The sequence below is a fragment of the Muscardinus avellanarius genome (genome assembly GCF_963383645.1).
Source record: "Muscardinus avellanarius genome assembly, chromosome: 1".
NCBI lineage: Eukaryota > Metazoa > Chordata > Mammalia > Rodentia > Gliridae > Muscardinus > Muscardinus avellanarius.
In genome coordinates this window covers 128,884,837-128,897,912 of record NC_137786.1, presented here as the reverse complement: position 1 = coordinate 128,897,912, position 13,076 = coordinate 128,884,837, and positions in this window count along the sequence as shown.

The following is a 13,076-nucleotide window of genomic DNA, read 5'->3' as shown; positions in this document are numbered from 1 at the left end:
AAAAAAAAAAAAAAAAAGGAATCCAGATAGTGGATTGTTGATATTTTCCTTTGGTATGAGAGGCTACTGGAGGATTCTCTTGGAAAATATATTTTATATGTGTATAATATTTTAAAATATGTGTTTAAAATATTTTATGTATATTATTTTATAATATATATGTATTTTTTTTAAGTACTGGGGATGGAAGCCAGGGGCATTCGACCTCTGAAATACACCCCTTCCCTATTTTTTTTTTTTTTTTTTTTTTTTGTGGTACTGGTGATGGAACCCTTCTACCTTGGAGCTACACTCCAAGACCTATTTTATATTTTATTTGGAAACAAAGTCTCTTAAACCAGCGCGGCTGGCTTCGAACCTGCGTGATCCTCCTGTCTCCGCCTCCCAAGCCCGGGGATTACAAGCATGCGCCACCACGCTGGGCCAGCCCTATTTTTTATTTTTTATTTTGAAACAGTGTTGAGTTGCAAAGGGCCTCACTAAATAGCTGAGGCTAGCTGTGAACCCCAATCCTCCTGTCTCAGCCTCCTGAATGCTGGGGTTACAACAGTGTGTCACCATACCTGGCTTATAATACATTAAGTATATACATATTTTTCAGATGGTTCTGAGGATGGATTGAAGTGGAGAAGTGAATAAAGAATACAAATTTATGAGGTTATTATATTTTATATTTTTATTTTTTGGCGGTACTGGAGATGGAACTCAGAGGCATTCTACCTTCAAGCTACACCCCTAGACCTATTTTTTATTATTTTTTCTGAAACAGGGTCTCACTGAGTTGCAAAGGGCCTCACTAAGTAGTCGTTGAGGCTGTCCTTGAACTGCGATCCTCCTGTCTCAGCCTCCCCAATGCTGGGATTGCAAGCGTGCGCCACCACGCCTGGCTTATGAGATTATTATAAATAAATTATATTAAAAATTAATAGTAGCCGGGTGTGGTATGACAGATGTATAATCCTAGTGTTTGGGAAGCTAAGACAGGAGGATAACCGATTCCAGGCTGTCCTCAGCAACTTAGAGAAGACCTGTTTCAAAATAATAATACAAACAAAACAGTAAGATAGGACTGGGGGCTGTAGTTCAGAGATAAAATGCCCCTTGGTTAAATCCCCAGTACCAAACAAACAAAAAGCCCAATAACAACAAAAGCAAACAAAATTTTCACTTTAAATTTCACTACAACATATAATTACAATGCACCAATAAAAATATAAAAATTAACAAATTTCTAACTGAAGTGAGAATAAAATGAGAGCTCTTCTCCATAGTTAAAATGTATAATCTTTCTCAATTTTCTTATGTAGGTTAGGACCTCAGAGGGAAACAGAAGGAGCATTTCAACTAAGTAATTTGAGAAGAGTTTAGTAGAGACTATTGACAAAAATGTGGGCAGAGTGTGGGGAGACCACAAGAAATGGTGTAATACACTCAGCTTCCTAAGAGTAGGTTACTGGGGCCCCTGAGGGGGTGCGAGGGTTTTCTGGAATCCAGCGAGGGCGATGAAATGGAAAATGATAGAACCCTAGATTCATTCCTGGTGATACCACAGGAATAAAAAGGAACCATTGTTTTGACTCCTCTCTGTTCTTCTATGGGTGCTTCCTGTAAGAACACACAGAGTATAAGGCACAGGAAGTCAAGCGGAGGTGCATATTTGATGCATGCTCAGCTTCTCAGGGCCTGGAGTAGTATGGGGAAAGAAAAGAGTGTCTCAGAAGAAAAATAAAAAATAAAAAAATCATTTTCATGATATTCTGAAGATGATCTTACTATCACTGAAAAGTAGTGTGGCAAAGATATTTACATCTTGCCAAATATCCACCTGCTTCCCAGCAACCTTGTAAGGTCCTATGATCTGTACTCACTAAAGGGCTTTCTCTGAGCGGAAGTGGCATAGGTCACTTCCAGGTTGAACAATTAAAGGGACAACATTGAATCCTAGGGCTCTGTCTTTCTTTGCTGTGGCAGCTTGCAGGCCAGGCAAGTTAGAGAAGACTGAAGCCTCATCAACTGCATAGAAGAGCTTGTCCTGCTGAGCTGCTCAACCTGCAGCTGACTTTGCAAGAGTGAGAAATAAAACACTGTTGCTTTTATGCCACGGAGGTTTCTTCCTGCAGCCTAACCTATTCCTCCTATCTAATGCAGCTAGGAAACTTTCTGTTTCATGCATTGAACTCTCAAAAAGATTATTGGCTCATATCGTTTTGCTGAAGAAGATTTTTCCAGTGCAGGCGTGTTTCCGGTGCTTTCAGCAAGCACTGCTTGCTAGTGGGGCATCCTCTTTCTGAAGGTCTGTAGGAGGGTTTTACAGGTCTTGTCATGCTGATCATCTAACTTATTTGCTTATGTTATTTTTAAATGTGATTCTTCCCCAAACTTCACTTCCTCACACTTCCCTTCTAGATGTTACTGAGTTAAGAAATTCTGTCTCTTAAAGGATACATGGAAGTGTGGTTACTGTATCTTAAAGGATAAAAGCCCATTGGAAAAAATTGTATTTTTGTGCTACTGGGGATTGAACCAGGGTTGTTCAACCTCTGAATTACACCCTCAGCAAAATTTTTTATTTTGCAAGCAGGGTCTTACTAAGTTGCAAATGGCTTTGCAAGTTGCTGAGGCTGGCCAAGAACCTGTGATCCTACTGTCTCAGCCTCCCGAGTATTGGGATTATAAGCATGTGCCACCATGCCTGGCAATTGAAATGTTTTGGTGTGTGGTACTGGAGGGTGAAACCCAAGTGTATTCTATCTCTGAGCAAAATCCTCAGCCCTCTTTTGCTCTTTTATTTTGAAACAGGATCTCACTAAGTTGCAGAGGGCCTCACTAAGTAGCTGAGGCTGGCTGTGAACCTGTGCTCCTCCTGTCTCAGTCTCCCAAGTCTTGGGATTACAAGGGTCCACCACCCTGCCCAGCTCATTTGAATTCTTGATGTGACCAGGAACCAAGGCTGTCAATTTTGGAGTGTAGAATCTCCTGGCAAACTCTGGGAAGAGCCTGAACTTTGCACTCTGATGTACCTGTGTTTGAGTTTCAGTCTAGTCACTTATTAGCTATGTGACATTATGCAGGTCATTTAACTGAGCCTTAATTTCCCCCTTTGTTAAATAATAATCTCTACCTAAAAGAGTTATTGCAGGTATTTTAAAGATAAATGTTACGAAAATAACACAGCATAGGAACTGCCAAATATACAGCAGGGATTAAGTAGTTGAAAATCTTCTTTATATTAGGTTGATGAAAATTCTGCTAACTTTGTAACAATGATATTTGAGTTAACCAGAACATAGACTCAAGTAGTTACTTCCTGTCTGGTTATGTTAGCTGGATTTAATACCTGGTAGGGTTTTTGTGACAATCAAAATAGATCTTTATCTTCAGGGGCTATTCTATAAAGACTTATGTTCATTAAAAATTCATAATTAACTGGACATGGTGGCACACACTTGTAATCCCAGTACTTGTGAGGCTGAAACAGGAGGATCCCAGGTTTGTGGACAGCCTCAGGTACTTAGTGAGTCCCTTTGCAACTTAGTGAGACACTGCTTCAAAATAAGGGATTAAAAAATAGGGCTGGGGGTGTAGCTTAGAAGTAGAATGCCCTGGGTTCACTTTCCAGTACCGCAAAAAAAAAAAAATAAATAAATAAAATGCAGAATATTGTTTTAGTGAGCCAGTTTGGAATAGTGAATCAGAGATTGGCCCATGAGTTCAAAAGATATGGTTACTGGCTCTATCTCAGCATTGTAAGACACAATCATTGTTGAACCATTTTTTCTACCAGGTCCAAGTATCTTCATTATCAAGTCAGGAACAGGCATGCCTGACTTGCTTGATTCTCTTTTACAACCCACAGGATTGTTGCAAAGCCTCAAGAAATTAGCTTATATGGGAAGACTAGGAGTTAGGTACAAACTATTACAATTATTTCCATGTCTCACAGTGGCTCAATTTGCCAAAAATGCCGCTCAGTAAATAGGCGAATGAGCGAATTAAGAAGTAGGTCAAAAAGAAACAGAAAAGAGACTTGAGAATCAGTTTCTCCTGAGGATGGTGAAGTGAATGGCAAGTTCATTAGCTTAGAACATTGGAGTCTTAATGGCATGGCTAGACTTCCACAACAGAAGACTCTTGAAAGTCCACTCAATTGACCCTCTCTATTTGTCCATAGGACAGTGAGTACAGGAGGCAGAAACTGTGTGCAGATGGCGGCAAAGCTGGACTCCCAACTTTGTCCTTAAAATTTAGGTTGAGTGCTGTTTGCACAAACCCAGGCTTGATGGAGTCTTCTTCAGCCCTGGGATTGGGCGGATCATAGGAATGTGTATTTGACTCCTGCTAGCACATGCACAAAAGAGATTGTATTCAATATTCTTTGTTTTAGATCCATAAACCATACACTGACTAATGTCCATGTGGTCTTCTCCTCAATAAGACCTGAGGGTATTAATAGTTATGTTCTGAAAATTCAAAAGTGGTAGGGAAGTTTTTCCCGTTGCTTGGGCTCCACCCACACTTCTGAGTTCCTATAGGTCTTCTTCAATTGAATACAGGCTCCCGCATGTGGAGGTAAGCTTGCTGCATGTGGTCTAGGGTTTGCAGGCCTGCGTGGAGGGTTAGGCACAGGAGCAATGTCACGTTCTGCCAAAGCTTTGTCACAAATGCACTTTCCATGGTAAACTGTTCATGTTTCTGAGATAGCAATAGGGTTTGCTCTTGCTGTAGAGTAAACCTGGGCCTGTGAAGGCGAAATGTCTGTACTAACCAAAGCTGCTGAATTTTTTTTGTGTGTGGGTATTGTTCTTATTGGTAGGTTGGCTGCAAAGCTACAGCTCCCTGACTCACTGCTGTAGAGCTCCCATGGGTGGGGGCATGTAATTATTTGTACTATGACTGGAAGTGGAATAGGAATCAGGCAGGTAGTTCTCTTTCATGCCATGAGTGTTTTTTTTTTTTTTTTTTTTTTTTACCGTAACTTGGAAGGAATCCAGTGTTCTATTTTAGAGTAGCTCTGGGTACTTATTATGGAGGAAACATAAGCTATGCGGTGTACATTCCTCATATCTTCCAGCTTTGAAGAACTGTAGGAAACCTTACGGTTCTCTTGACGTTGGGTAGGACACCTACTAGCTGGAACATAAACTGATAACAGGGATCTTCACCCCAAAGTGTATATTGAACTTGGATCTTCAGTGCAAAATGCAAGTGGAAAGAATTTTAAACATCATTATTAAAAAGCAGTTTCAAAGCCAGACCTGGTGGTGCAGGCCTGTAATTGCAGTACTTGGGAGGCTGACACAGGAAGACAACAGGTTCAAGGACAGCCTCAGCAAGTAGAGAGACTCTCATCAACCTAGAAAGACCCTCTTTCTAAATAAGAAATAAAATTGGGTTGGGGGTATATCTGGAAGGTTTAGAATGTCTTTGGGTTCAATACCCAGAAGTGCCACCAAAAAAAGAAAAGAAGAATAAAAGCAGTTTCAAGACAAAATATCATAGTGATATTGTGTATCCATGTTTATAGTAGCACAATTCACAGTAACCCAACTCTAGAACCAGTAGATGAGTGGGTTATGAAACTGGTATATACACACAATAGGACTTTACTCAGCCATGAAGAAAAACAATATTATGTAATTTGCAGGAAAAATGAATGAAGATCAGCTAAGTGAGAGCAGTCAGACTCAGAAAATGAAAGATCATATGTTTTCTCTCATATGTAGAAGTTAGAAATAAATCAGAAGAGAGAGAGAGACAGAGGCAGAGATAGAGAAGAAGGAGGAGGAGGAAGAGGAGGAGAGAAGAAGAGGAAGAGGAAGAGGAAGAGGAGGAAGAGGAAGAGGAAGAAGAAGAAGAAGAAGAAGAAGAAGAAGAAGAAGAAGAAGAAGAAGAAGAAGAAAGAAAGGAGGAGAAGAGAGAGAATTCAACTAAGCGAGGAGAGATACCAGTAGAATAATGGAAGGGGATGTGTGGAGGGAGGTATGGTGGAAAGGGAGGAGACTTGATGAAGGTATTAGTTCACAACCCTATGTGTATTCATGAAACTATCAACTTCAATATTATAAATGGGGAGGAGAAAGGGGTGGGGGCAGGACCTGAAAGAAATGCACCCTGTCCTTTGTGCATATATGTTTCTATTACACTAAACCTCAATATGAATTATGATTACAATGTACCAGTAAAAGTATATTAAGAAAGAGAAAAAGAGAAAAAACAGATTCAGTTTCCTTTACTCATAATATAGCTCTCTTTAAGAAAAACATGTCTTCCTGGGCGTGGTGTTGCACACTTGTAATCCCCGTGCTTGGGAGGCTGAGACAGGAGGATAGCACAGGTTCAAAGCCAACATCAGCTACTTAGTGAGGCTCTCAGCAACTTAGTGAGACCCTGTTTCCAAATAAAATATAAAGTCTGAGAGTATAGCCTAGAGGTAGAAAGCCCCTAGGTTCCACCCCCAGTAACACACACACACACACACACACACACACACACACACACAAATAAAACCTGTCTTAAGTTGAAGACATGGACACATTTTTTATAATACAATTGTAATAGCACTCTAAATATTAAAAATCCCCCTCAGTGTCAAAATTTGTTTTTTGTGTTACTAGTTTTGATGCAGTAGACGTGTGTGTGTGTGTGTGTGTGTGTGTGTGTGTGTGTTTCTTTTTTAGAGCATACTTACACCTGAATACAAGTCTGATCATTGGTGCTTTGATAAGATATGAGGGACAGCAAATGAGAATAAAGTGTTTTAGGCTGACTCTGTGCTTCTGGTCTGTGGTGACCAGTTCATTTAGTAGAGAGAAGGAGGAGTGGGTTTGTAGGGATGTGAACATGGAGCTGGGTATGTTGGTGCATACGTGTGATTTCAGCTACTTGGGAGGTTGGGGCAGGAAGATTGCAAATTTGAGGCCATCCTGGGAAATTTAACCAGATCTTACCTCAAAAAGAAAAAAATTAAGAGAAAGAAAGGAAGGAAGGAAAGAGGAAGGAAAGAAGGGCATGCTGGTTCACATTTTAGCTAATGAATGACAGACTAGAGGTGAGTTATTGGGGTACTCATTTTTCTCTCCCATCTGCATTTTATGAAAACACAATGATCCCAATTCCACTTGTACTTTTAATCTAATTTAAAAATTACTCTTATCTGCAAACTAGTGACTTGCTGAAGGTAAGGATAATTAAGTGATAGTCCTTTGTTTCTCATCTTCTGTGCTCCCAGGATACAGTGACCATCATCTCCTGTCATAGCTCCTCAACAGATGTATGATCTTAATTAAGGTTTTTCATCTCACTTTGGCTCTGAAAAAAAAGACAAGAAGCTAATCTATATCTGAGTGTTAAGTCCTGAAAAATTGCAAATTTCAACATTTCCTCTGTAGATAATTCTGAGGTAAGGCAATTTTATCATATTCTATTCAGGAGATATAAAAACAGTAGGAGAAAAGGGGGTTTAAAAAGTGAAGTAAAATACTGAATTAAAGTCCTTCTTTTAAAATTTCAGGAGTTTGATTTGAGAATTGGGTGAAGGTGCAAGTCAAAGCCTTTGAAAGAGGCCAGCAAGAGATACAAAGAACCAGTGTGTGGTGAATCTCTTTTGATGAGAAGAAACAAATTCAGGTATCTGTGGTAACACTCTGTTTGTCTTCTTGTTTATCTCCTCAACCATCCGCCAACCTACTCAGAATCACCAGAGAAAAACCACTGCACAGTCATCATCTTGCCCCAAATTTATCTCATAGGACTGACCTGAAAATTAAAATGGAAATTATTCAGCTCTCAGTGCCTGGTCTCGGCCCTTGCTAAACATCGGATGGACACGCGAAAGACCTACTTAGTCATCATTGGTTTGGGGAAAGATAGCTGGAGCCCCAACTCGGAATCTGCCCACTTTATTAACCAGCCTGAGCATTGCTTCAAAACAACCTCTAAGGTAAAAGAGAGCTGTGGTTGTTTTCATTACGATTTACACACATCATTTAATAATTGCATTAAAATCGTAAAACAGCATTTAAAATTCTTTTCTGTCAAAAGATGTTTTCTTGCATGGTTGAAATTGAGAATCCTGCCTCTCCCTTCATAGAGAAGGTATAGAGCTGGGGAGGCCATCTTGGCCACCATTTTGAAAGGCTTGATGTTTTTTTATTTTTATTTTTATTTTATTTTATTTTATTTTTTTGTGGTATGGGATGGAACCCGGGGGCATTCTACCTCCGAGCTACGCACCCAAACCTTTTTAAATTTTTTTTATGTTGAAACAGGGTCTCACTGAATTGCAAAGGGCCTCACTAAATAGCTGAGGCTGCCTGAGAACCATTATCCTCCTGTCTCAGCCTCCTAAATGCTGGGATTACAAACATGCACCACCACACCCAGCTCAAGACATGACGTTTAGAACTGAGGATTTCCCAGGACTTAGAGGAGAAAGTCTATGTGAAGCTACTGATACTTAATTCTGTGGTTGTGTGGCCTAGAAGTTTCCATAACTCTGAGTTTTGAAGCTATCAAAACTATTTTTCTAATTATGTTTTGTGCACTCCTGATACACTTGCTGAAAAATAACATTAGTGTAGTTCATCCACTCCCATGTTGCCCAGGAAAGAATTTCAAGTTTCTGCAACTATCCAAGTACAATTTTTCTCATTTTCCCTGAATATACAAGGCTTCATTATTTTCACAAATATTTATCATCTAGCTTCTCTGTACCAGGCCGTGGCCTAAGGCATTGGATATGACCAGGTATTTGTGATATCTTCAAGAAACTTAAAGTCTGTGTTATTTTCCTTCCTGAAACCATCATCATCATCATCATCATCATCATCATCATCATCATCTGCAGTTTCTGTTTCATGTCAAGTCTATCTCCATTTCCTGGGATAACAGCCACCGTTGTGTGGCTAGGTATCTCACAACACTTGAAATTGCTTAAGCTGTTGTTCAATATTTTCAGTTCTCTGCTTTTTACACCTGCATGTGTCTCAAGCTCCAACTCTCTGGAATAATCCATCCTCTCTATTTTTCCAGCCACACCTCCTTCATAACCATCATCACTCTTACTGGTAGGGTTTTCCTCTAGCCCTCTCTGGGAACCATCCTGTACACAGAAGCCAATGGGCCCTGTGATTCAAACACCCTACATGTTTCTGCTCCATGGCCAGTGATGTCTCATTCTGGTTTAACTCACTATCCCTTGCCCATTCTGTGGCCATCACCTATAGGCCCCCGTTTCTTCTCTCCCTTCCTTCTTAATCACAGTGTGCAATGTAGATTGTTCTCTTACTCAGATGTCTCCCTTACTCTCTTTGTCTACAGATAAGCCCTAAACCACATCTTCATCTTTGGGCCCTTACCTCTAGTTGAGTTCATATCTCCCATGGTTTCATGCATAAAGGCATCACAGTTACCAACCTAGAAAACTGCTCTCCACAACCAAGCCTTCTGCAGCGCTCTGCTGGAAAATGCTCCTGTCAGCAATACTTTTTATTTTCATTTTATGTCCCTCAAGTTCTAGGTCAAGTGTCTTATTCTTCATGAAAGCCTTTGGTCAACCTACTCTCACACCCATTTCTTGTGAAGTCGATCACTTTTGTCCTCTGTTTGTGGGTGTAGTATATGTGCCTGTGGCTTGGATATATATATTTCAGGTTGCTTTATGTGTCTTCTTTTTATCACAGTGTCTAGCCAAGCAGCTTCTGAGAATACTTGTTGAATTACAAAATAAAGTCAAAGCTGGGCATAGTGGTGCATGCTTGTAATCTCAGCATTTGGGAGGATGAGACAGAAGGATCATGGTTCACAGACAGCCTTAGCTACTTAGTGAGGCCCTTTGTAACTCAGTGAGACTCTGTTTCAAAATAAAGGATAAAAAATAGGGCTGAAGGTGTAACTCGAAGATAGAATGCCCCTGGGTTCCATCTCTAGTACTGCAAAATAAAATAAAATAATAAAATAAAAGCCAGGCGTGGTGGCGCACACTTGTAATCCCCACGCTTGGGAGGCAGAGACAGGAGGATCGCGCTGGTTCAGAGCCAGCCACGCTGGCTTAAGGGACCCTGTTTCCACATAAAAAAGTAAAAAAAAATAGGTCTGGGAGTGTAGCCCGTGGGAGTGTATCCCAGAGGTAGAAGGGCTTCCAGGAACTCCAGTACCACCAAAAAAATCAATAATAATAAATAAATAAAATAGAAATAGAGAAATAACGAATGAATGAATCAAAGACACGTGAGGTTCAGTAAGATAAAGAGTAAAACCCTGAAGTCAGACTGTTTGGGTTTGGATCCAGCCTTGTTATACCTGTGTGACTTTGGGCACATTACTTAGCTTGCCTGTTTCTTTTATTGTTAACCATAAAATGAGGACTAATACAAGTATCTCCCATGGAGTTATTGTCAGGAATAATTATATTATCATGTAAAATATTTAGAATAATGCCTGGAGCAGTAGAGACCCATACACATTAGTGATCACTAGGATCTTGCTGTTACAGATGTGATAAGATAGTTATTTTTACATAAATTGAAGCAGTGCAGATGCTTCCTGAGAAGGTTGGGCAGGAGTCTGGGTCTTGAGTGATGGTCCAAAGAATGGGACATAGCTTACTTTGTTTTGTTTTGTTTTTTTAAATCTCAGAATTCATCAACACAGCATTATCCCTTGTCAACCACAAACATGGCAACTCTTTTCAACCCCGAGTCCTTTAATTAACTGGAACAGCAATCATTTTCTACAGAGCACTTTGTTACAGAGCACTTCTCTTTGCTATGCTGGGCCACATTTGAATCAAAAGCCATGAAGGCTGAATTTAGGGCTGCCTTCCTTTGCCTCCTGGTCTCCTGCTGCCAAAAAACCCTCGCTCTTAGTCTTGTCTGACTTTGTCCAGGAAACATCTGCAAGGACAGATTCGCAGTGACACATTCTCGGCTTCAGACTGCCTGTTCTGGGGCAGCCTGCTGGGCTCACCTCCTCTAGAATGGTACATGGGGAGGCTGAGGAAAGATAACTGGGACTGAGCTTGTCACCTGGGGCACAGAGGGCTCAGATGACGTGATCCTATTGTCTAAAGGACAGCCGTCTGTTGTTTTGTTCTTTTTAGTAAAATAAATAAAGCCGCCTGTTTCTATGGCAATGTCTGAGCCCCCAGAGTGCAGCCTGATGATCCCACCTGGACTTGGGGTCTGGGCTTTCAGCCTAGGAGGGCTATGGGGCATGTGGGAGTCTAATTATTTGCACAGCTCCAGCCAGATGAATAGCTGTGGATAGGGAACTTCCTGGAGCTGGCTGGGGGAATACTCCACCCATGCAGTTTGATTATAGGGGCTGTTTTGAAGTACATTGTTGTGACTCCCAGAAGGGAAAGCCGTTGGATGGACCAGGTTGCCATCGTAAGCTGAGCATGACTCACTTGCCGTACACCTGAACACTCAGCACATCCCTGGCTGTGTCGAGCGGACCCAAGTGCTGCTCCCAAATGCTCTGCTTCCTTCACTCATCCTGTTTCCTGATTCTCTTCCGGGGTTTGTCATTCCTGGTGTGGATGAGTTCAGCTTGGGTTGAGGCAAGGAAAGATATTAGAAGGTTTCTACCTTCTGTTTCCACCTCTGCTCTGTATGGACCTCAGAGGGCAGGAGTCCTTGCTCTTGGTGGCCCTGGAAACCATTAGTTTTCCTTTGGGGACCTGACAGGCTATGTTTTCTGAGATGTTTTACTTTAGTTATGCTTGGGCACTATACTGTAGCCACTGGAGGGTATTTCTTAAAGGGAATAAATGAGAGTATGGGAGTGGGAGGCTTGATGGGCTGTTCAATAGATGATTTGTAATTGAGGATGAGAAAAATGAGGTCTGAGTGGCTGGAGCTTCTCTGATTATTTCTAAATGCTCACCACGGTGTCCAGCCCCACTTGCGTCCCAGCTTAGATCTTTTGCAGTGGGGCTGACGCTTTGATATGGAAATATGCACATTGATCCCTGCTGGAGGATCTGGAGGCCTCTGGGACCCCAGGACTCGGGGAGCCAGTCTCAGGTTGAAAGTGGGACAGGGGAACGCAGCTGGCCAGTTTCCACTTCCTCCGTTCACAGTTGTGTCTGAAGTTTTGTTTCTCTTCCGGTGTTCTCTTTCCTATCTTGCATTCTCTCTAGTACTTAGGGAAATCTCTCTCTTTTCAAAAGCAAAATAAACAAAGTCACGATCCAGGCTACCCTGTTCCTAAAAATACATATGGGGATAAAACGAAGAAATCTTAAAACTAAAGTGTAATTTGGGTGATGAATCTGCCATGCCCTACCCATGAATAATGCAGTGATAGGTAGATGCTGCCCGCTTTCTGGTGGCATTTAGATCCACTAAGAGAGGACATTGGACATGGTGGCAGGTCTCAAAGCCAAGACCTAGGAAACTTACCCAAGATACTCACCAGGTCCTTGTCATTGCCTTTCCTTAGAGCATGAGATATTGCACATCTAAATTCGAAATCTCTTAAATAATGAAGCTAGCCGGGCGTGGTGGCTGGAGGATGGCGCAGGTTCGAAGCCAGCCTCAGCTACTTAGTGAGTGAGGCTCTCAGCAACTTAGTGAGACCCTGTTTCCAAATAAAGTATAAAATAGGTCTGGGAGGATAGCTCGGAGGTAGAAAAGCCCCTGGGTTCCACCCCAGTACCACAAAGTAATAGTAATAATAATAATAATGCTAAAAGTTCATTGTGTTCACTGTGTTTCTCATTTTGGGAGAATTTGTATGTATTTTAACTATGGGATATGAATTTTTCTGGGGCTGTGCCTTTAAAAAAACACTATAGGCGCTGTACTATAGTCACTGTGCCTCCTTGTCTGTGTGCTGTTCAAAGACCCACGATAATATTTAAGACATAAACATTAACCTCACAATTCAAAACTAAGCCATAAATAAAAATTAATAAATGCTTAATTTTTTCATTATTACTCCAAATAGCCCATAGCCATTCAACACAGAGATTATCCTGTTTTCTTCTTTCTTGCTTTATTTGGTATAATTGACAAAGTTTAAATATATTTACTATGCACTACATGATATTTTGATATATGTGCATATTGGGG